This window comes from Scomber japonicus, chromosome 16 (assembly GCF_027409825.1).
Source record: "Scomber japonicus isolate fScoJap1 chromosome 16, fScoJap1.pri, whole genome shotgun sequence".
NCBI classification, from domain to species: Eukaryota; Metazoa; Chordata; class Actinopteri; order Scombriformes; family Scombridae; genus Scomber; species Scomber japonicus.
The window spans coordinates 12824520-12845834 of NC_070593.1; the positions used below are offsets into that span (position 1 = coordinate 12824520).

General features: G+C 38.6%; 1 protein-coding gene across 1 annotated transcript in view; it reads left to right on the forward strand.

Moving 5' to 3' along the window:
- stxbp6 (syntaxin binding protein 6 (amisyn)) overlaps positions 1 to 21315 on the forward strand; it is a 190686-nt gene that overhangs the window by 128160 nt on the left and 41211 nt on the right. The window contains exon 6 of the transcript XR_008323096.1: positions 19888 to 20034. The gene's annotated coding sequence lies outside the window, so the exon portion shown is untranslated. The remainder of the gene's footprint in view (positions 1 to 19887; positions 20035 to 21315) is intronic.

Sequence of the window (21315 nt, forward strand, 5' to 3'; positions counted from 1 at the left end):
TTGCAGACTTTGACAATTTCACTGTTGTTTTTATTATATTTCCTTTGGATTTACTGACATTGATTGAAAACATAAAATAAGACCAGCCTTATGCTTTACGTGACTAAGTACAATATAGGAGAATTTGTTCTGGTTAAAGTGCTCAGCATTGATTTATCATTAGACACACAGCACAGGACCTCAAATCCAGTGCAAAGAGACAATGGAAAGCATACAAGCAGATGATGTCCTCATTAGGAGCGACAGCACAACAGTGAGCAAGTTAGCGTAGCAGGTGAAGAGAAGGTCATTGCGGTGTGATTCCTGTCTGTTTGAGTCTAACAAGCAGCCAGGATCATATGAGTACAACACACCAATCTCTTAAACATGCAATGTGATCATTAGCTGTTCGGAGAAATGGGCTGATGGAAGGTTCCTTTTCAAGTTTTGACAGGTTATGTAGGAGTCCTTTCTCTCATACTTATCAGTTTTTTTTTGACCAGACTGCACAGGAGTTTGTCTTTTCTCCCCTTTGTACTGTGACTTATGAGCCGTCTCGAAACAATGCATACACAATAAAACACAAACCCCTACTGACACCCACCGCCCAATTAGTCAAGCCCTTCATGTTCACATCTTTTTTTATTGCCTCACACCGCCATGTTAATTAATAAAATTGTCATCCCTCATAAATTAGGATAATTTCTGGACTCTTTGTGTGTGTATGTGCCTAATCGGTGCCTCCACGAGTTGTATGTGTGTCAGCAATAGCCGATCTGTAACAAAGTACCATCTATCACTCTGCTCAGCCAGGCTTCAATAATAATTGGGTTAGAATAAATGGGCCATGATTTTGGAGCAGAGAGAGAGAAAAAAGGAGAGATTGACAGCCAAAACAAAGCCACAGACAATTCAATAAGCAGGCCCCACCCAGAGAGGCGAGAAGCAGAGCAACGAAGCACAACGAGCTAGAAGCTGCAGCACAAAGCGGATTGATGTTCTGCCCCTGTGCAGAGCCAATTCTGAATGAAGATATACAGTATCTGTTACCAAGGCAGGGACGAGGCTGCAGCCCTGAGGCAGTGAGACAGAGTGACACAGCAGAAATCTGCAATATATTATCAGATAATATGAGACACAATTCAGGTCGGACATTTTATCATGGGAAAGATGTAGATGGTGATAGTGAAGAGTACAATACACTCAATTTAAAGTGAAAGAGCAGGGAGATAAATCATTCAAGACAAAATTCATTTAATTGTATAAAAAGTAGCAAGTGTGTGATCTGTTGCTATTACAAGCCATTTTAGCTCCAGCAGCAACATATTATGAAGTAATTGTGCTTCACAGAGTGGTTCAAATATTAGAAATTCATATTGGTACAATCTTAACACCATAACGTAGAGCCATACCAAATGATGAAAATAAAAACATTTTACTGCAGGCAGTGTCATATAACATGCATGACTACACGTTGGGCACAATGCCTGTGATAAAACAGGACACCTTGAGGTTGAAGGAGTTTTTGTGTACACTTTAGAAACATGGGTACCAAAAACAAGCTAGAAAGCAAGTCTATGCAAAACTCATTATCCAAACACTTTCTTGGAGTTGAGGAATGAGTGCTGATTTTTGTGAGAGAAGAAAAATCAGATACAAGGAGTAGTGGCAAGTCTTCTGCTCTCACTATGAAGATGTACAGCTATACAGTGATCTAAACACACTTCCAATAAAGGCTGAAGACGAGGAGTTGACTATTAAAGTTTGCAGTTGTGCAAATGTGGAAACAGTATTAAAAAACAAATCCTATGACTGATTACAAATATAAAAAGATGGCATACCATAAATAATACTCCCTCATGCCAGGAAGAGAAACATACATACATATAACACTTACCTACTTTTAATATTATATCTATGATATATTATTTATATATTGATAGATAGATAGATAGATAGATAGATAGATAGATAGATAGATAGATAGATAGATAGATAGATAGATAGATAGATAGATAGATAGATAGATAGATAGATAGATAGATAGATAGATAGATAGATAGATAGATAGATAGATAGATATATAGATAGATAGATATTCCAGCAGCATACATGAAAATAAATATATATGTATAAAAATATATTTATGTACAGTATATATTACAGATAAATACATATATGTATGTATAAATGATAAAGTGCAGCAAATGACAGACTACCCAAAGATAATTTGCAGACAAGGGCATATGGAAAGCAGATAAAATATGAAAGTTAATATTTGCTTCAACACTGATCTTAAAAAGAGGTGGAGTTTCAGTTAAACAGTGCCAGTAGGGGTTGCTACTAGCAACAACAGCCAACACCAACAGCTGGTGGCAGAATAGCAAGATTATCATCCAGACGCTAATCTTGTAAGATTAAATGTTGAATGGGGAATTGGCATTGAGATGAACTATGATTGCATAAATATAAACGTATTAACAATCATATTGCTTGATGGAAAAACATAGATGAGGAGAGAGTCATGACACACACACAACACCTTACTAAAACCTTATGTTGTTTTTTTCTGTACATGCAGTTTGAATTCTACTTAATACACAAGGTAGTACTAACTCATTCAGTGAGTATAATGTTAAGGTTATGGACTTCAATCAGCATTCATTTTCATTTTGCAGCTGTTTTGTAGTGATAATGACTAAAATTTTGTTTCATTTAGTAACAGTATTTAAATATTTCATGCAACTTCTTTCATGTCAAGTAAAGGCTCTAAAGGAGAGAACAACCTTTTCAACAATCCCAATTTCATGCATGTAGGAGGACAGGGAAAATGGGAGCAGGACAGACGAGAGGAGAGAGACTTAGACTTTAGATGAGGATGAAAGACCCTAATGCAAGAATTAAGTTATCATAGAGGCCTGCTGGGATACACAGGAAACAAGCATGTTCATTCGGCGTTCCATGTGTCATGCATGGCTGAACACATACAAACATGTGTTCATACTCTTGTGACAATATGCTTCACCCACTCATCCCCTAACACTGTGAATGACAACGTAGCAGTCAGTCATTGTGTGAATTGTTTGGCAGATTCACTTAAGACTCAGAGACATTCACAATAAACACACACTCACCTCCAGATACCATTTAATGTGTGCAAGGATTGAGACAGATAGTGAGAGTGTGTTACTGCAGATCATTGTCCAAAACAAAACCGGCAGATTCCACCTTCCTCCGGTGGGTTTGCATCGGGAAAGAGATTAACAGTGCTCTTCTTTCAGAATCTTTTTATGGTGTGAAACAGAGTAGTGGCTCGGATACAGCACAGCAATGTGTTGCATTGCCTAAAGTGGGGGTTTTGAAGTCACAGATAATCTGCTTTTGAAACAATGAGATAGTGTTGCTTTTCATTCTGCTCAGTTAAGCCACGCTCCAAATGAGGGAGAGGGAGATAGTGCGGATCAAACGTTTTTGTGTTGAATCCCAAAATTTTACAGCTCTTTAAAGTCTCAACAGCTGCAAATGCTCTGACTATGGTAATGACTTCTTTTGGAGATGATGGAATTTAGCATTTTGGACAAAAATAATCCTTGTGAAGTACTGATCTCAAACATCAATGCAAAAAAAGAATCCAAGCTCCTATTTAACAGCTGGACACTGTATTTTTGCTCAATCTGCACATTGATCGTCCCTGGAAGAAAACACTGAAAACTGTCAAGTATAAATAACACCAGATATGAATCCATTTCAGTGGAATGATCCCAGCCTATCTGTAGCCACAGTCAAAACTATAGATCTGTCTTATTATGGATATTATTAGAGTAATTACTGGAGTGATAAATGAGTATTAGTGTTCACCTCACATTTTCTAGTGTTACTGTGTCTGTAGTGCTTGCTACTAACTAGGTCATGCCAAATTTTGTCTGACCATGTCTCAAGCCAACAGTTTTAGCTGTTTTGAAAACAGGATGAATAGCCTGCCATCATATGAAGGTTGCTTTCATTGAAGTTGCTTCCCTTTTTCCCCTTCTATTTTTATTTGGGAGGATTTTTTTTCTTATTCAAATCGAGGATAAAGAGTGTTGTATGCTGCAGATTGTAAAGCCTTCTTAGGTAAATCTGTGATTTTGGGTAACATGAATAAAATTGAACTGATTTGACATTTCAATGTCCTCTTGGTCTTAGAGCAGATAGAGCAACATTCAGATCTAGTGCATATTATACAATGATCCCCAACCTAGAAGTGAGTATGAACACTATTATTTGCATGTGTTCGTAAAATGTATTATGGTTTCCAGACTTTATTCAGCAATAAAGCCTTGTGAACTCTTAAAGTCTGAAAAAACACACTATATGCAGCCCTCTCTGCAGTATGCACAGTATATTTAATCTTCTCTGAATGTGCTTACCAATGAAAGAGAATTATTTATTAGATCAATTTAGCCCAATCCATATCTTGCATGTTAGTAATGGACAGCTTTTTATTACTTATATTATTACCATTACCAGGGTAGTGATGTATGAAGCTCACTTGTGCTGTTATTTATGCAGAACATAAATCCTGATCCCTTTGTTCTCCTGCCTTTATTTGTATGGTAATGTTTGAGAAAGAGGCGTGAAGCTGAATGACATTTCTGTATTACACCGAATATAGACCGCACCGTGTAGAATAACAACTACTGTCTTAGGATGTGAGGGCAGAAAAGGACAAAGTAGGACACTGCAGAAAAATGTTGGAACAGAGTTCAAACCTAAATGTTTTTCATAAGGGAACGTGCTTCAAGAAAGACATAACATACAAATAACAACATTCATGTTCATGTAGATGTTTAGGTTTCAGTGCTCCTACATTGCTCAATGTCAGACCGGTAGGGAAGAAGGGAGGTCGTGGAGGAAGAGGGAAGAGAAACTGAAAAAGGCAGAAAACACACAGTCCTGAGCACACAAATCCATGTTTGCTAATGGAAACAGGCTGCTTCTCGGCCGTGCCACATTCAAAAGAGCCCCGGACCGTCGACCACGCTTTAATCTTCAGCAGGTGCACAAACACATGCAACACGCACACAGAAAATAGAGGAACAACAAAGGTTAAGTGGAAAGAACGCTTTACTAAATGGGAACCATGGCAACCTACTGCCAGTATGAAGTGACTGCTTATTACATAATACAACCAAATTGGCAACCAATCAATCTCTCTACAGTGCCATTAACAAGCAGCAGCTTAGTTTTATCAATGTGATTCAAGAGAGCCATTTATAATAACTCTGTCATTAGTCACTCTAGATTTTCATTTTATTTTCTTACCTGCAATTCAATGCGAGCCCCCTTACCAATGGAGCAGAGTGGCCTTGGATTTTTGTTATCATAATTTCTCAATGAGCCTGCTCAACTGTGCAATTTAAAAGTCTGGCTTCTTGTCATTTGAAATAGTTTTAATCCTGAAGTCAGTAAAGGCTCTTTAGTTATATGACACATAAACAAAAATAACAAAACAATATTTAACCAACATAGGTTGAACATGAATGAATACTTAAGTGCCTTTTTGAATCTTACAGTGTTTAATTGATGCAGACTGTTTCTGTTTCATAATGACATAGATTGTTGTATTAATTGATTGCATTGAACTGTAAAGTGTTAATTTGATGCACACCACATCACTGCAGGATTGGACAGGGATTGTCTGCTCACTGTATCACTGTGTCACCCGTAAGTGCCCATATCAACACTTGCATCTTCGCGTGTGTGCTTAATGCTTGCATGTTTGTGTAGTGTAGTATGTTTGCAGTCTGAATAGCCTCTGGCAGTTCTCAGAAACTGAGTCGAGAACAAGACATAAGGACGGCACCCTGGCCGCAGCTGAGCTCTGGCACTGATGAGCAAATAAGTAATCAAAGAGACATGAAGAAGAGGAGACGCTCCAGATTTGTGATAGGAAGGGAATAATGAAAGATGGGAGGTGGGTAGTGCAACAATGCATTGTTTGGTCTATCCCACTTACAGTGTCGGTTATGGTGGCTGAAAGACATGTCTTACTAGACAGCTGTCAGGATCGGTGTGTGTGTGTGTGTGTGTGTGTGTGTGTGTGTGTGTGTGTGTGTGTGCTTCTGTTCCCATGTTACAGTGGTTGTAAAATAGAGCAAAGAAGATCTCACACTCTTCAACTTGAGTCAGCTGGATTGTGAGAAAGCAGGCCAGCAAGCTCTCATTTCTGTCCTGTAAACCAGAATCTCAATCACTGTGTGGCACTATAGCATTCTCACACAAACAACAACAAGAAGCTGAGCTGGTGCAGTTTGGAGTCCATCATGCAAGTGTGATATGTGTTACTCGCTCTCACTCAGATGTGTTGGCCTCTGAATGATGCAGTAGGTGTTAAAAGCCTCCAGAATGAGCTAAGAAGCTGCACATACAGCTATAGTCTATTAGCTGTAGATGTCTATAAGTACAGACATGCTCTAAGGCCCATCTAGATTGTGCATTTTAGACTGTCAGAAAAAAAAATCATGTTGGCATTTCAGTGGACTGCGTGTTTTATGCAATCACCGATGTGATATGCAACATGCATAAAAATAGACCAACAGCAGTGCTGGTTATTTACAGTGGCTGTGCAATGTAAGTGAGGATGTCTGGGAGAAATGCAGCAAGATATTACAGAGGCAGACTTAATACTGTATTTCTCATTCAATATTGATGCTCAGCAAATGCAACTTCTTCAATTTCTTCAATTGAAATGAAAAACTTCCTCAGATAGCCTAGACACTGGGGCAGATAGGGTGAGCACTATGTATCTGAAAAGTCACAGGTTTAATCCCTGTAACAGCTTTTTGCCCTTTGAGGCAGACACATTAAATCCTCCTTATCCATGGGTGCTGTAGCCAAGCTTGACCCCTATTGTAGTAGTAATATTCAAATTAAATCTAAAAAAACAAAAAAGTTCATGCCCTCGTGCCCTGGAAATACTGTAGGAAAGGGACTATTTTTCTAAATCACTTTCCCTTAGGCTACAATATAAAATGAGAAATAAATGAATAAATATGTCACTAGCTGTATTGAGGTGAGCGAAGGAATGACTCCAGAGTGGCTCCCATGAGTCCCTGATTGAAGACGTCCTGAATCATCACTTATGGGCCAAGCTGAAGTCTGTACATGTCAGTGTGTGTGTGTGTGTGTGTGTGTGTGTGTGTGTGTGTGTGTGTGTGTGTGTGTGTGTGTGTGTGTGTGTGTGTGTGTGTACATGTGTGTTTGTTTTTGTTTTGTATAACTCATCATTTGGGCCTTCCTGCATCTGTCTCCCTGGAGATGGACATCAGGACATCCTGTGTCACCAGTTGTCTGTCTGTGTCACCAAACAACTTTAGTTAATATCACAAACTCGCTGCCTGCTCCATTGTTTCCTGTCACTTGAGAGGCTGAAGTGGGACATGTACACTGGGACTGGGGCAGGGGACAAGGGAAACTGGTTGGCTGATTGGAGATGTCAGCCCTGAGGGAACGCTCTCAGCCTTTTGACAGGAAAAATGAGTGACAGAGAGTGTTCACTTGGCTGGCAGACATGGGCACCCAGAGGTGGGTGAGCGGAGAGGGTCAGAATGGCAAAAGATGTGCCAGAGAAGGGAACATAAACAAGGTCATGCAAACTGTGTCACTAACAAAACTATAAAAGGGCAAAAGGCCTTTTGAGGTGATAGTACACATACAGTTTTTAGCACAGCTCATATTTAATGTGTGGGCTCCAAAATATTTATATTTAAATGCACAGAAGTATTTTTATGTTGTAGTGAAAAGTCAACGTAAGGCTAAAGAACATTATTCACTGAACTTTTAATCCTTGACATGGGACATGTTTATGGTACTTTTAGTCTTATTTGCAGTAAATTGTACATCATTGAATGTGAACATCAATACAATGTCAAATATGTCAAAACATTTGAGTAGTTTTTAAAAACATCTCCAGGTTAGCCAAATGTATTTGAGAGAGGAAACGAAGGGGGGTGATCAAATGATTACACAAACTTTGAATTCCAAATAATTATCACAATTTACAGACTAACTTCCAGCTCCAAAATTGTCGTATTCTACTTGCCATAGATGACTATGTTTTATTTTGTAATGAGGTATTATTGCTGACATTTACTTTTGGTTTTACCTCCAAATCAAATGCAGATAGGAATACAACCTATCATAACTGAACCGTAGCAATGTCACCATAATTCCAGATGGATACACTGTTAACTGATAGAAATTATAGTCAGATTCATACAACCAGAATTATCCTATCCTTGTGGAGGGGAAAATTACAAAGGAGATGGGGCGTGTCAAAATATAATGACTGCTTTGCACAACACTTATAAAATATGTAAAAAAACAACCATATACCACAACTATGCACATGTAACTGATTAAAAGGCTCCTATCTGAAAGTGTAAAGATAGATATCTCCAGCCAGACATCTTCATGCTGGAGTACAGATGCACCTCAGCTCTGATTAATTATGCATTTCAGGATCATCCCAAGCGTTTTTGGGGATTTGGGTTTCTCTTCTCTATCCTGTGTAGTAGTAAACACTGCATGATTTATCAAAGGATAGAAACAGCTTGCATGGCTGCTGCAGGTTTCCGCAGAGGAGAGGCGCCACTTGCATAAAAGTATTTGGCTGCTTCTAGCTAATGCTGGATGGCATAGGCTCTGTCTGCATGAGTGAGGTCATATCTGCAAACAAGGAAGCTGTGGTGAAGTCATGTCTGGTATCTAGAAGAGACAGCAGTCTAAGAGAAACATGCATGTGGCCTCATCCACTGCTCCCCCTACTTCCTCTACTGTTCTTTCTCTGTCTTCTTTCTCTTTCCAATTCAAGTATATATATTTTTTTTATTCCACATACCATTCCTCACATTGCCTTTGCTCTGGCCTTGTTTTGATTCATGGCACCCAATGATAAGGTACAGAGGTGATGTAATGCAGGTCTGCACTCATGAATGTTTGAGCAGAAATTTCACACTCTATTTCAATCATGTGAGAGGCCAGTGCAAAGCAGGGATTGACTGAGCATTTTCATAAAGTGTGTGTGTGTGTGTGTGTGTGTGTGTGTGTGTGTGTGTGTGTGTGTGTGTGTGTGTGTGTGTGTGTGTGTGTGTGTGTGTGTCTGTGTGTTTGTGTGTCTGTGTGTTTGTGTGGGTGAGTGAGTGAGTGAGTGAATGAGAGTGAGCGCGGGCGTGCACACACACACACACACACACACACTTCATTGTGCTTCCACTCCAATGAAGGAAAGAACACCCAAATTCCTCTAAAAGTAGTTGTGAATCTGAGAAAATCTTGTGGCATGCAAAGAGAAATTACACTCTAAACAATGTCAGATCTAGAATGGCACAGATACAATATATAGAATACAATTCTAGAGTAAATACTACATTTTTAAGACATTGGACACAGCAATGAATCTATTTTTTTTTCATGCATGTTCTATACAGTGCATCGATTTTCAGTCTGCTGCAACTCATTTAATAATTGATAAATTGTTATGGTCATTTATCAAGCAAAAAAGTCAAATGCTTGCTCTTCAAATTCAAAGATTTGCTGCTTTTGTCTGTTTTATATTATTGTGAATTTATTATATTTGGGTTGGATCAGACAAAGCAGTCAATGTGAAGATTTTACTTTGGCCTTCATGAAATTGTGATGACCATTTTTGACAATTTTATCAACAAACGATATGACAAAATAACGAATTAATATATATATTAATCAAATAAACCAGAGTGGGCTACTGAGTAGGAGACAATGAGTCAGGTACAGGAAAATGAGAAATGGTTTTAAATGAATACAGTCTTTGTGTTTGACTTAGTGTATTTTTTGTGAACAATTATTTATTCAGTTTAGATCACAGAAAATCCAATCAGACAAAAAATATGGACAAAAAGACTGTCCATATAAATATGCATGTGTTTACCTACACCTTTGGATAGAAAGAGAGAAAGCTCCAGTAACCCAGAGAGAGTGATGATAATAACATACTCTTTGCCAGATGTGTGACGTCTCCCGGGGGGGAACCCTGGTGCACTGTGCTTCAGGATTAATCATTTGAATAAAAGAAAACATAATTAAAACCTTCCCTCATGCCCAGGCAATCAAACAGAGAAAGACAAAGAGGGAGAGGGGAGAGACAGTTTTGATGGATAACCAATTATTGCCTCCTCCCCTTACACACACCACACATACTCTACATGCCTTTAGCTGAGATGACATACTGCACAGAGAGCACAATTGATGGCTCTTGTCTCTCAAATGCAGATGGCGTCAATTTTTCCTGTGTGGCATTACAGCGGCCACAAGGTGGGATAGCAGCTGAAGTTTAGATTGTCAAATGAATCAGTGGGATTCAGAGGTAGTGGAAGGCAATGGCTTTGTTGCACAGACATCTTTGTTGGTCCAGTAGTACAGCCGGCTGTACTCAATGATGTGGCATGCTGCAGGCGTTCATGGAGCACATGCTTGCTCAAATACATTGTGTCATTAATATTCTGTACATGCACAAGAGGTCCAAGTGTTTCCTCAATGTGAGGAAAAGAGAGTAGAGGAGATCAGAGATAATGAATGATAACTGCATGTCTGGAAAAGGTAATCTGTGGCGATTTCATGAGAGTCTCAGTTGCTCCATTACACCAGATTAGCACTAAAGGCTCTGTAGATCTCAGCTTCTAATTTGCATAAACAAACTATTATTTTCCCAAATTAGAACAATACTGATTATTTTCACATTGTGTGTACGTTTCTTCCTGGCTTATGGTAAGTAGTACTATGTTGGATATCGGTAATGTTACATATTTCCATTGACTAATAAGAACATTATATTTAAGTGCCATGGAGACCAGTGTGAGGTACACAACTAGTACTACTACTAATAAAGCAGAAGTAGTGATTTGGAGCATTACTCAACTGACTTTAAATGTGATGATTGTTTTTAGTCAGATATTTCATATTATGAAAATACTACGCAGTTTTCAAGTGCATCAGTCGTAAATCTACTTTGTTCTTATAATTGTGTTTGATGTGTGTTTGCACCCGAGCAAATGGATTAGTATATAAAATATTATTTAGTACGGATGGTTTTCGTTTCTATGCCTACTGGCTATTTAAAAAGCTCCCAGTACAATCTCAGTAATGACTTGGCAAGCTACAAACCAGCATTTTATATTCATGAGGAGATTCTATAGTCCTGTACATCAACATGGGGAGCACACAGCATTTTGCCCATGATTGCTGGACACAGTTTTATTGTGTGTGTGTGTGTGTGTGTGTGTGTGTGTGTGTGTGTGTGTGTGTGTGTGTGTGTGTGTGTGTGTGTGTGTGTGTGTGTGTGTGTGTGTGTGTGTGTGTGTGTGTGTGTGTGTGTGTGTGACTAACTCTGGGCACACATTCTGCAGTGTGTGGTGCTGCAGGGGAGGACTGTTGGGGACAGCTGCTCACTCAGGTCATGTGAACCCAAATCTCTGTTTGGAGGGAGACCAGCTTGTCTCCAGTTGTGCCTCCTAAGGCCATGGCAGAGCTCTCAGACCAGCCTGAGCCTGAGCAGCTCTCACTGGAGAGGCACAACACCAAGCTCCTTTCACAGTGGAACAAAAACAAAGAAGAGCGTACATACACATAAACTTTTTTGTTAAACTGTCATGACAAATACTCTGGTAAGACTGCAGTGAACTAATATGTTGCCAGATTTTAAAATGCAATACAAACTTGTAAATAAGTAACTAGTATGCCAATGCATGACTAGTGCATGACTCAGGATGATCTAATGTCTGTATAAATATGTGATGTAACAAGAACATCAGTAGTGATAAATTATAAATGAAGTCAGCATTAGTTCATATGGTGACTTAATGCCTAATGGGTCATCATTTCGCAATTGAATCACAGTTAAATTGTACTTTATCAAAATGTAAATATGAACCAGTTACATTGCCAAAAGCAGAACTCTCAGCTTTTGATCAGCATTTCCAAAATACAACAACAACAGCTCTATTCTCTGGCATGTAGTAATACGTTTGAATTAACTGTTTATTACTACATGACCCACACTTCTTACTGTTTGTCTTTATTTATGCTTTTTATGTACATACTTACAAACTAGCCAGACCTGAATGCATGAAGAGGCCTGACAACAGAATTCACGAGCGAGCAGATGTTGGGAAAATTGGACTGTCAAAGAGAGGAATGTACACATGTACATTGCATACCTATATAGATACATTACATACATATGTATGTATGTAAAGTATACATACATTTACATACAATTTACATAGTTTTCTCAGGTTAACCTCTTAAAGTCTGTGTTTTCTGCTGCAAGAGAACACTGGTCACCACAATTTATAATAAAGTAGTTTAAAAAGTGTAGAGACAATAAGCTGCAATTCCAGAATTCCCCAGAAGTGAGTAAAAAACTAAATAAATCAGAGTTAAACTACAGAATGTACCTAACTGTTGATTTTGGGAAACTAACTACCTTACTAAGATCCTTTGTTTTATTACCTCCAAGGTTTTTGTTCTTGCATTGAATCCTCTGAGGTTATGGTCATGAAGTCTTCCATCGATGGGTTAGGGTTAACCTAAAGGCGTTTTTTTTTTCTTTTTATGAAATGATTTTCCAGTCATCCACAAGACTTGTGCTTGTGTCTACCAGGTCATTTTTTATTTTCTAGTGTTTCTGTGTGCATCTATTTTTTTTCAGAATGTACCCATGTACAGTACCCTTTAATATGTCACTGATAGTTTTGAGCCTACTCAAACCAACGCTATTTGTATCTTAGTAATATATTAATCTGATAGTTTACACCCACTGTGCTACCTTCTAGTTTCTCATGTTAATATCAATTATCTGTTATTGCAAAGATGAAAAAGAGTGCTGTTGTTACCAAGTCAACCAACACAGAGCTGGACATTTACCAAATGTATTAACCAGATCCTGATTGAGCAGCAGGAGGAATAGCATTCCAAACCATTTAGCTTCTGTTTGGGCAGATGAAATGCAAGAGATATAAGGGCTATCAATGCAGTTAATAACAAGTAAGCAGTGTTTAAGGTTCAAGTTTCAGTTTAAGATAATAATAATCATTCATGGGATGACTTTGTAGTGGCATCTCCATTGTAATAGAAATAAATTGAATTATCTCACCACACTGGGAGAAAATAAGGTTTTAAGACTAAATTGCTTGTTAACATGGACATTTTTTGTGGTGAGAGAACATAAATCCGCTGAAGTCAGGAGAAACGGACCTTCAGCAGGTAGAGCCCATCGGTTTGCTGCTGGTGTATTGATCCCTGAATACCATTAAGCCATTTCTTTAAGGATTCCACTGCATCAGCAGACTGAAGCTACAGTACCTTCTTCTGCCCTCGCTGGCCTTTTGCAGGTCCTCATTGGCGCTACCACCTCTGTAATGATCTTTAACTTGCCACTCCCCTCGTAACTGCATAAACATTGATCACTTTGGTGTGGTTCCATTGTCTTGAGCATAGTGAGTTCTTGAAATTTGTAACATAAAAGTTTCCTTTTTTTACATCCACCAACAATGGTTTTACTTTTATCATATGCTATCTATGTCTTATTTTTCATTTCAATCAAATCTATTTAATCCCTACAGCAGCCAAATGCTGCTTCATTATGATTTGGAGACATGCCGGTGTTACCTTTGGCTGTAAAGACAAATTGGCATGAGGAAGCAGAGAATCATTAGCACAATCAACATTTGCTACATGCCAAAGCCCAGCTGCTATGATCTCATCCAACTTGCAGATTTACACCAGCGTAGTCACAGAAATTAATGACACTCCGATTACAACTGATCACTCCTGATCAACTAGAATTTCATGCACACATTTCAAGTGGCTTACAGCTAAGACATCTTCTGGCACACAGAGCTTGATTTCTGGTGTGTGGGGGGAGGTGTTTCTGTGTGTTTCTGTGTGTGTATGTGTGTGTATGTGTGTAACTGGACGGCTTGGAAGGAGGGTCTAAGACAAGATTTCTCAGTCTAATTAACGCCTCAGCAACAACAACGGCAGCATACGTTTCTTCACAAATTTCCCAGCAGCCCTCATTTCAGGCGGCTGAGATACTGAGAAAGGGAGCAGCTCAGCATGTGTGTTTATGTGTGTGTTCTACCATAGGTCATCTTGGGCAAATGCTGCATTCTGACACACTATTAGGAGTATTTGTGGTTTATAGCCGATGGGCAGCTTTGGGTTAGTGCTACCATTTGCATCATATCACCAAGACAAGTTCTGATGATGAATATATGACAGGTTTAAAATATAGAGTAATCTTTCTTCACACTCAAGCAGTTTCAGATGAAAAGGCAAAGAAACCCTCCCAATAATGTGTGATGCATCTGAGGTTATATTGCTGTAAAAAAAACATGTCATTGACATTGACAAGTATATGCATAATCTTCTGTAACATGTCTGGGTGAGTTGTATGCGTTTTAAATGCAAAAACGAAACATGCAGGAAATGCAAAAGAAGACCCATTTTTCTAAATCCTACCAGTTCAACATTTCACCTTTTCTTACAAGACAGAATTCGGTTTGCTCTGCAACTTTTAAATCTTCACGCAGAGCACAAAAGGTACACAAAAGGAGCCCAGAAAGTGCATTTAAAAAGATGTAGCTTCATAACACTACATGGTGTGACCAGAAAAATAGAAACCCCTGCACACGCCAGTGCAACAGCCCTGTGAATACTCAAACAGATACTGGTGTTTATTATTATGGAGAGCTCTCTTCATCAGCATACTGAGAATATATCATTTTATGGAAAGCACAAAGACAAAATAAATTTGTGCTTTGGGTATCCAGAGGAAAGACATACTAAAGTTTAGTGAGGGAATCATGTTGCTGTGCTTAGCCTTTACTATTTTGACTTGTTATATTATATAAAGGTTATTTTGCGTTGGTATTGTATTGTAAGCTGTTTCTAATTGTGTATTAAAATATTAGACACCCTTTTTAATACAATGCAGTATTAAATCATGTCAAAGAAAGTTGTCAACATTGTATGTTATACTGACATTTACCATAGACAGCACAGAAACACAGAACAGAGGTTTAGCCAGGTGAGGGTAACCACCCATTGTCAGTCCCACCTATTACCAGATTTGGACTGTGATTTGCTATGTTTTCTGCTTACTGACCTTCAGAGGCAGAAGATGAAGAAGAGATGTAGTTTTTTGCTTTTCTACCATTTGCATTTTCACAACATTGTACTGAAAATGTATGTTCTGCTGTGTTTTAGATTTTGATAGGTTAGTGCAGATGTAGTCTGGGTTAGGGTTAGGGTTATCAAAATACCAAAAATGTAAAAAGTATTATTAGAAAAAAAATAATTTATTTTTTACACTAAATTCATTCATGTTGCAGAATGTATTTATTATTATTCTTTCCTCCTTTTTTGAAAAATTTGAGTGGCATTTATATACATTTGCTATAACAGCAAATCTGTACCCACATATACCTTCAATCATCCCCATTTGGTATAAAACCCAACCATTTTGTTGCAAAGCTCTTCCCTCTAAAAATGCTGCATCAATAAAAGACCCTGAGAGCTGCACTGTAAAGTGGGATTTCATACCTCTCTTTTGGGGCTCTATAGAAACGACAACCACATGATTCACGACAAAGTGGCATCACATCAGAATGAGAGTGGGGGATGGGTGAATGAGTGGGAGAGGTATAGGAAGGGAGAGAGAGAAAAGATAGACATTAAAGGGAATGAGAGAGATTAGTAGGACTGAACAGGGAGGCAAATTGAGAAAAAGAGGAGTACATTCTTAAGCAAGAGGGTGGGGGAATAAAGATGGAAAGGAAGAAGAAATAGAGATACTCACAGAAAATCTGTGAAGAAGAGGCAGACAGAAATGTGTCTGGTTCACACAGAGTCCAAAGGTAAACCACAGTGAGGAAGATTAGATGATGAACAAACAAGCAGCAGCAGCAAAGTCAGTGAGTCCAACCAACATTGCGTAATCCCACACTTCCCCAGGGATCTAGAAACAACTGAATTCACCATTGAAGTAGTGATATTTGTATGATTTCTTTGTTTCTGTTTCTCTTTGTCTGCATTTCACTACCTGTCATCTTTCTTACAGCAGTAGCTTCCTGGCTTATCTGGCTGCAAAGCAATGAGTTAAAAGGTATAGCCAGCCCTTTTATTCTGCAGTCACAAATCTTACAAGATGGCTATTATCTTCCATCCCTGTCTGCCTCTGTAATATGTATAGTTAGTAGTGATTCATAATCTTCTCTATGTGTGATTGCATTTCAGTGTGGGTAGCTGTAAATTAATATTGCTGTACCTCTGCCTCTTTCTCCTCCATCCTCCAAAGCACTGTGCTATTCTGTACCTCTTTGTATCAGTGCATGACCAATTGGTCAGCGAACGCCTCTGTGTCCGATTAAGACTTGCAAGCCACTGATTTTTATTGGCTGTGTAATGGTGCAGAACCTAAACATTTATCAGGGTCGATGGGCTGTGTGTATTACAAGCTATTAGGGAATGCAGAGGAGGAGAGTAGGTGTAGAAAGTTAGAACAAGCAGTAGGTGTCAGAATGAACTGTCACCGCTGGAAGGAAATTAAAGACATCACAAGCAGGAAATTGTTTAGGGTTTGTTTTTGCTGCAATGTGGCCTGGTCCTGTCTACTTTGCATTAATGACAAACTACTTCACCCAGCAAAGTTGGCACAGTATGGCAAAATGCTGTAGGTTGTTTCTTATAAATGCTGGAGCTCAACAGAAAAAATGCTGAATGTAGACAAAATAATTATCAGAATACAAACTGGGAAAGTAATCTGGGCTTTTTCTCAAAGTTCTAATAACAGCACCATCATTAACTCTATCTTAGCTTGACCTACCTGTATAAAATGGGAGGAATACACCAGTTTTGGGTGCATTGTGTCCTCACACAGGTGCTGGCTGTCCCACTGTGAACCTCTGGTTGACAAATCTGTGTATAATCCGCTAATGTTCTTAATCCTGCAGTCACATTAAAAAATGGATGAGAAATTAATCTGCTGTCAGGTCTGTCAGGTATAAAATTTGTCACTGCCAGTGCTTATTTTCAACCAAATCCTTCTGTATGGACCAATACAGCCCATCCACCGACCAAACCAGCCAGCCAAATCCCTTCATCAGACTCTGTCAAATGTTCTCTGTTCTTTTGTCCTTGTTCTGTGAAGATTTCATTAAAGCAGAATTTTTATAGACAAAAAAAAAAAAAAAAAGCCTCAGATCACAGAAGGAAAAGTTTGGTGCTCTACTTCTTTGAACTGTTATAAAGCAGTGTGGTGAAGAGGGAAGGAAACTATTGTGGTTGGAGACAGAAAACTACTTTACAGCCAGAGAAAAGTGGAGGCTTCTGGTCCCCTGGCAGACAGAAAGTTAGAAACTTGGTCACACTCTGCAAATGCGTTACTACCTCCTCCCCCACATGGATGCAAACATCAAGTGTGTTTTGTTTCAATGTCTGCCATATCTTCGTAAGCCATGCTTCGCCATGCTTATGTGCTGCAGTAACCAGACTAGTTTCATTGCTTCTGGCTGAGTGGATCAAAAAGGCCCACATTCACTGTTTTTCTTCTGTTAGCTCTCCTCCTTTCATGCAGTAATCTGCGCAAAAGGCAGAATTAAAGCAGCGCTCCCCATGAGCCAGCCTTCTCTTTTCATATTGGTAAAAGAGGAGAAATTGGGAGGACATGCTTGTTTTGGGGTAGAGGGATCACAGGATTCACTGTCAGGTCAAAGTCCTTGTATAAACTGTCACATTTTCTAAAAGGCCACACAGAACAAGACGAATTTTGGTGTGCAGGTGTTTCCTCTCCTTTTTAATATTTTTTTTTACTGAATCTTAAGGAACCATACTTCTAGGATAACATTCAGGCAACTATGGTAAAAGACAAATAGTACACAAACATAAATAAGTAAGCAAACTGACACTGGATAATATTAACAGTTTTGATTGCTCTCCTCCTGTTATTGATATTGTCCTATTTTAGCCTCTTTACAGCTGTCCTCACCTAATACCCTGTTCCAGGGGAGTTGTCAGTATGATGTAAGATGGCGGCCATGATTGTTAATAAAGATATCAGCAGTGCAGCTCCATCACTCACCTCTGCCTGTCTGGCCTTGTCCCTCAAATAAAAACACCCTCTGGTCAGGTTACATCACATCTGCTATTCCAAACTGTTGGTTTTCCAACATAATTTATTTGCACTTAAAATGAGGAAACAACCAAGAAACACTAGTTAAGCAGATCAGCTCCTCAAACCATAAACTAGTTGCTCAGTCTCCCTCAGCTCTTTTTGGGCCTGGAGCTAAACTATAATGTCATTAAATATAAAATGTTATACTTGCTACTGTAAGTGCTACTTAATGTTTGATATAACATCTAAGTGGTTAATGTAAAAGTGGAACACATTTTTAAATAACAAACACAGACCTACAAGTAATCTAGCATCATTTCATCACACAAACTTGAATCATCATCATTTTGACTGAACTCCTTCCAATATTGTATTTCAACAGTAGGTGCAACTACTAGTTTTTTTAGTTAGGGCACTAATAGGATCATAATGATGCCTATTATGATAAAAAACAAACAACAACAACAACAACAACAACAACAACAACAACAACAACAACAACAACAAAAGCATATTTTCATGGTCCTTTTGTCCTTACCTACACCAAGCATGGTTGTTTTACATTTCACTGCCAAACAGTGAAATTCATATCACATCAAGTGGCTTTAGACAAAATCTTTTCAAATTATAGCTTCATATATATGCCATTAAGGATATATACAAATATGTAGAACCCCCTGTATGGCATGCTACAACTTTAGCCACTTCAGCCAGTGTATTGCTGTATCAGCTCTGACATATGTGCATGTGTAGTATATGATTTCTGTTCAAAGAGAGTTTTTAACCCTGAATCAAGGTGGACATAGAAATGATGAAGTGACCCCTGCTGCTCATAAAAAATGAGCTAGGATCCTTCCTTAATTACATTATAAGCCCAGGGAAAAGACCTCTCCTTTAATATAAGGTGGGTGGGTATTGGGGTGGGGAGGCTTCACCCTGAGCACCTGCAATCACATGAAATTGGTGGTGTTCCTGCAGTGTTTTGCCTTGTAGTCTTAAAATAGCTTGTGTATAGCCTTGGTGCGTTCTGGGTGGCTAAGGCCAGTAGATGAATGCTGGTCCTTGAGATTTTTTGATGTCTATATATAGTACGTCTGCATTGTTTTAAACGTGTATACCTATAGCAAGTGAATTGTAATGTATATTTTTAATACTGAATACTGCCTGCCGGTAAAATACTCTCTGCGTGGCCTGTAAACTGGCTCTCATGACTACAAAAAGACAGACACACAGGTAAAGTGTAATCTCTGCTGAGTCCCACAATGTGCACATGATGTAAATGCATGACAGCATGCATAATTGCATTGCAACACACCCCAATAATTTTGCCATTTTGCAGGAGTTTGAAACCAGGTTGAATGATGCAGCAAAATAAAACTACCAAAGCATCAAAAATGATCACAACTGCATTTCAACACTGCACTGTAAATGTACAGTAGACACTTAAACATTTGTTGTATTTAATTGGTTTATCTATATCTATTGCTAGAGGCTGTTTTATACATTTTCTGTATTTCTGTCATGCTGTGAAGTAAATATTGAATCCCAGTATTTTTATAGGTTTTGTAGAAAGGTACCTAAGGCACAAAATGAATGCCTGAAAAAGAGGTAAATAAACAAAAAAGAGATGAAGATGCACAACGGCATGCACAGCATTGCATCAGAGTGAAGCTGACAAACTGTTCTTTCTTTCTTTTGTTTTTCTTTATTTCAAGTTCATGACTTAAGGAGAAATTGTGGGTCCCTTCTGATTTGGAGATGGATGCAGCAGTGCCCCTGCTCTTCGATTTTTCCCGTCTTTGCAGACTCATCCTGGCGGGGGAATCGTGAAGAGACCAGCCTTTCCCAAATCACCTGCAATGGTCAGCTGCAAATATCTCATTTTATCTCTGTGTTTATTTCTGTCTTGCTCTCTCTCCCTTGTGTGGCCATATTGTTGAGGACTTTTCTCTCTTTACCCCCCCAACACTCACCTCCATTTTGACCTTCATGAGAAGCACACAACCTTTCCCTTAGTTCCTGCTTTCTTACATCCTTTCTCAAATGAGAGAAGAAAGAATGAGCAGAGCACCAGAAAGGGCAGCTCTCTCTGTATTCAGAATCATAATCAGCTCTTTGTCATTCCTACAGAGTACAAGGACGGTCACAAGCTAAAGTTCAGAGTGTAGACCCTGCAAATGTGCCTCTCACCATAGGGGCTGAGGGCAGTATTTGATTTGATGCATGCCATATAGACTAAAAGTTCCCCTCTGGCCTATCTTTTATGGAGCAAGTATTGATGTGTCTCATAGAAATAACACCAGTATTTCAACACATTGCAGTGATGAATGATGAGATCCTGTACAAGGTGTGTCCTGCAGTGTGGTGGTGGTGGTGGGGGTTCTACAGCGTGGGTGTGGCTAAAATCACTGCACCAAGGCAAATTTTTTCACTGAATAGATAAATAAATAAATGTATATGTGTGATAGGTCAGTCGACACAGACTAGAGTAGCAGACACAAAGTACTGCACCTCACACATTTCTGGTGTACATGAATCCCACTTTTATTTTCCACAGAAAAAAAATGATGTTCTTTTTTTTTTCTGGTCTGTTTCGGTTACATTTAAAACCATTCTATGAAAAACTGTAGCACCAGAGCAGGTTTTCCATTGCCCATTCTTTGATAAAAATGTCAATTTGTGCTATTTCCAGTTTTGATCAGCTTTGATTGGGGAAAATACATTTCCTTCTTGTATATAAAAAAGACTAGCACTTCATTTTTCTTTTTCCAGTCATTTGCAAAACAGAGAAAACTGTATATATTCTTTTTTCCCATTTAAATCACAACAAATACATTTAAAGCAAATTAAAAAAAAGAAGATTGGGCGGCATTTAGCATAATCCAAGCAGGGAATCAGCTTTCATGAGGATTATTATATATTTATATATTTATATGTATACATATATATTATGTTTATATACAAGTATGGCACTTGATTACACAAAAAAGCAAGAAAACACTTCACAAATAAAAGCAGTGGGCGCTTTGGTGTGTCATAAATTAAGGAAGTCACAGACGTTAGCGTTTGCAGCAGATTCACCAGATACTGTTTTGCAAGTCAGCTATAAAGCAATGGAATGGTTACACATGTTAAGGTCAGTG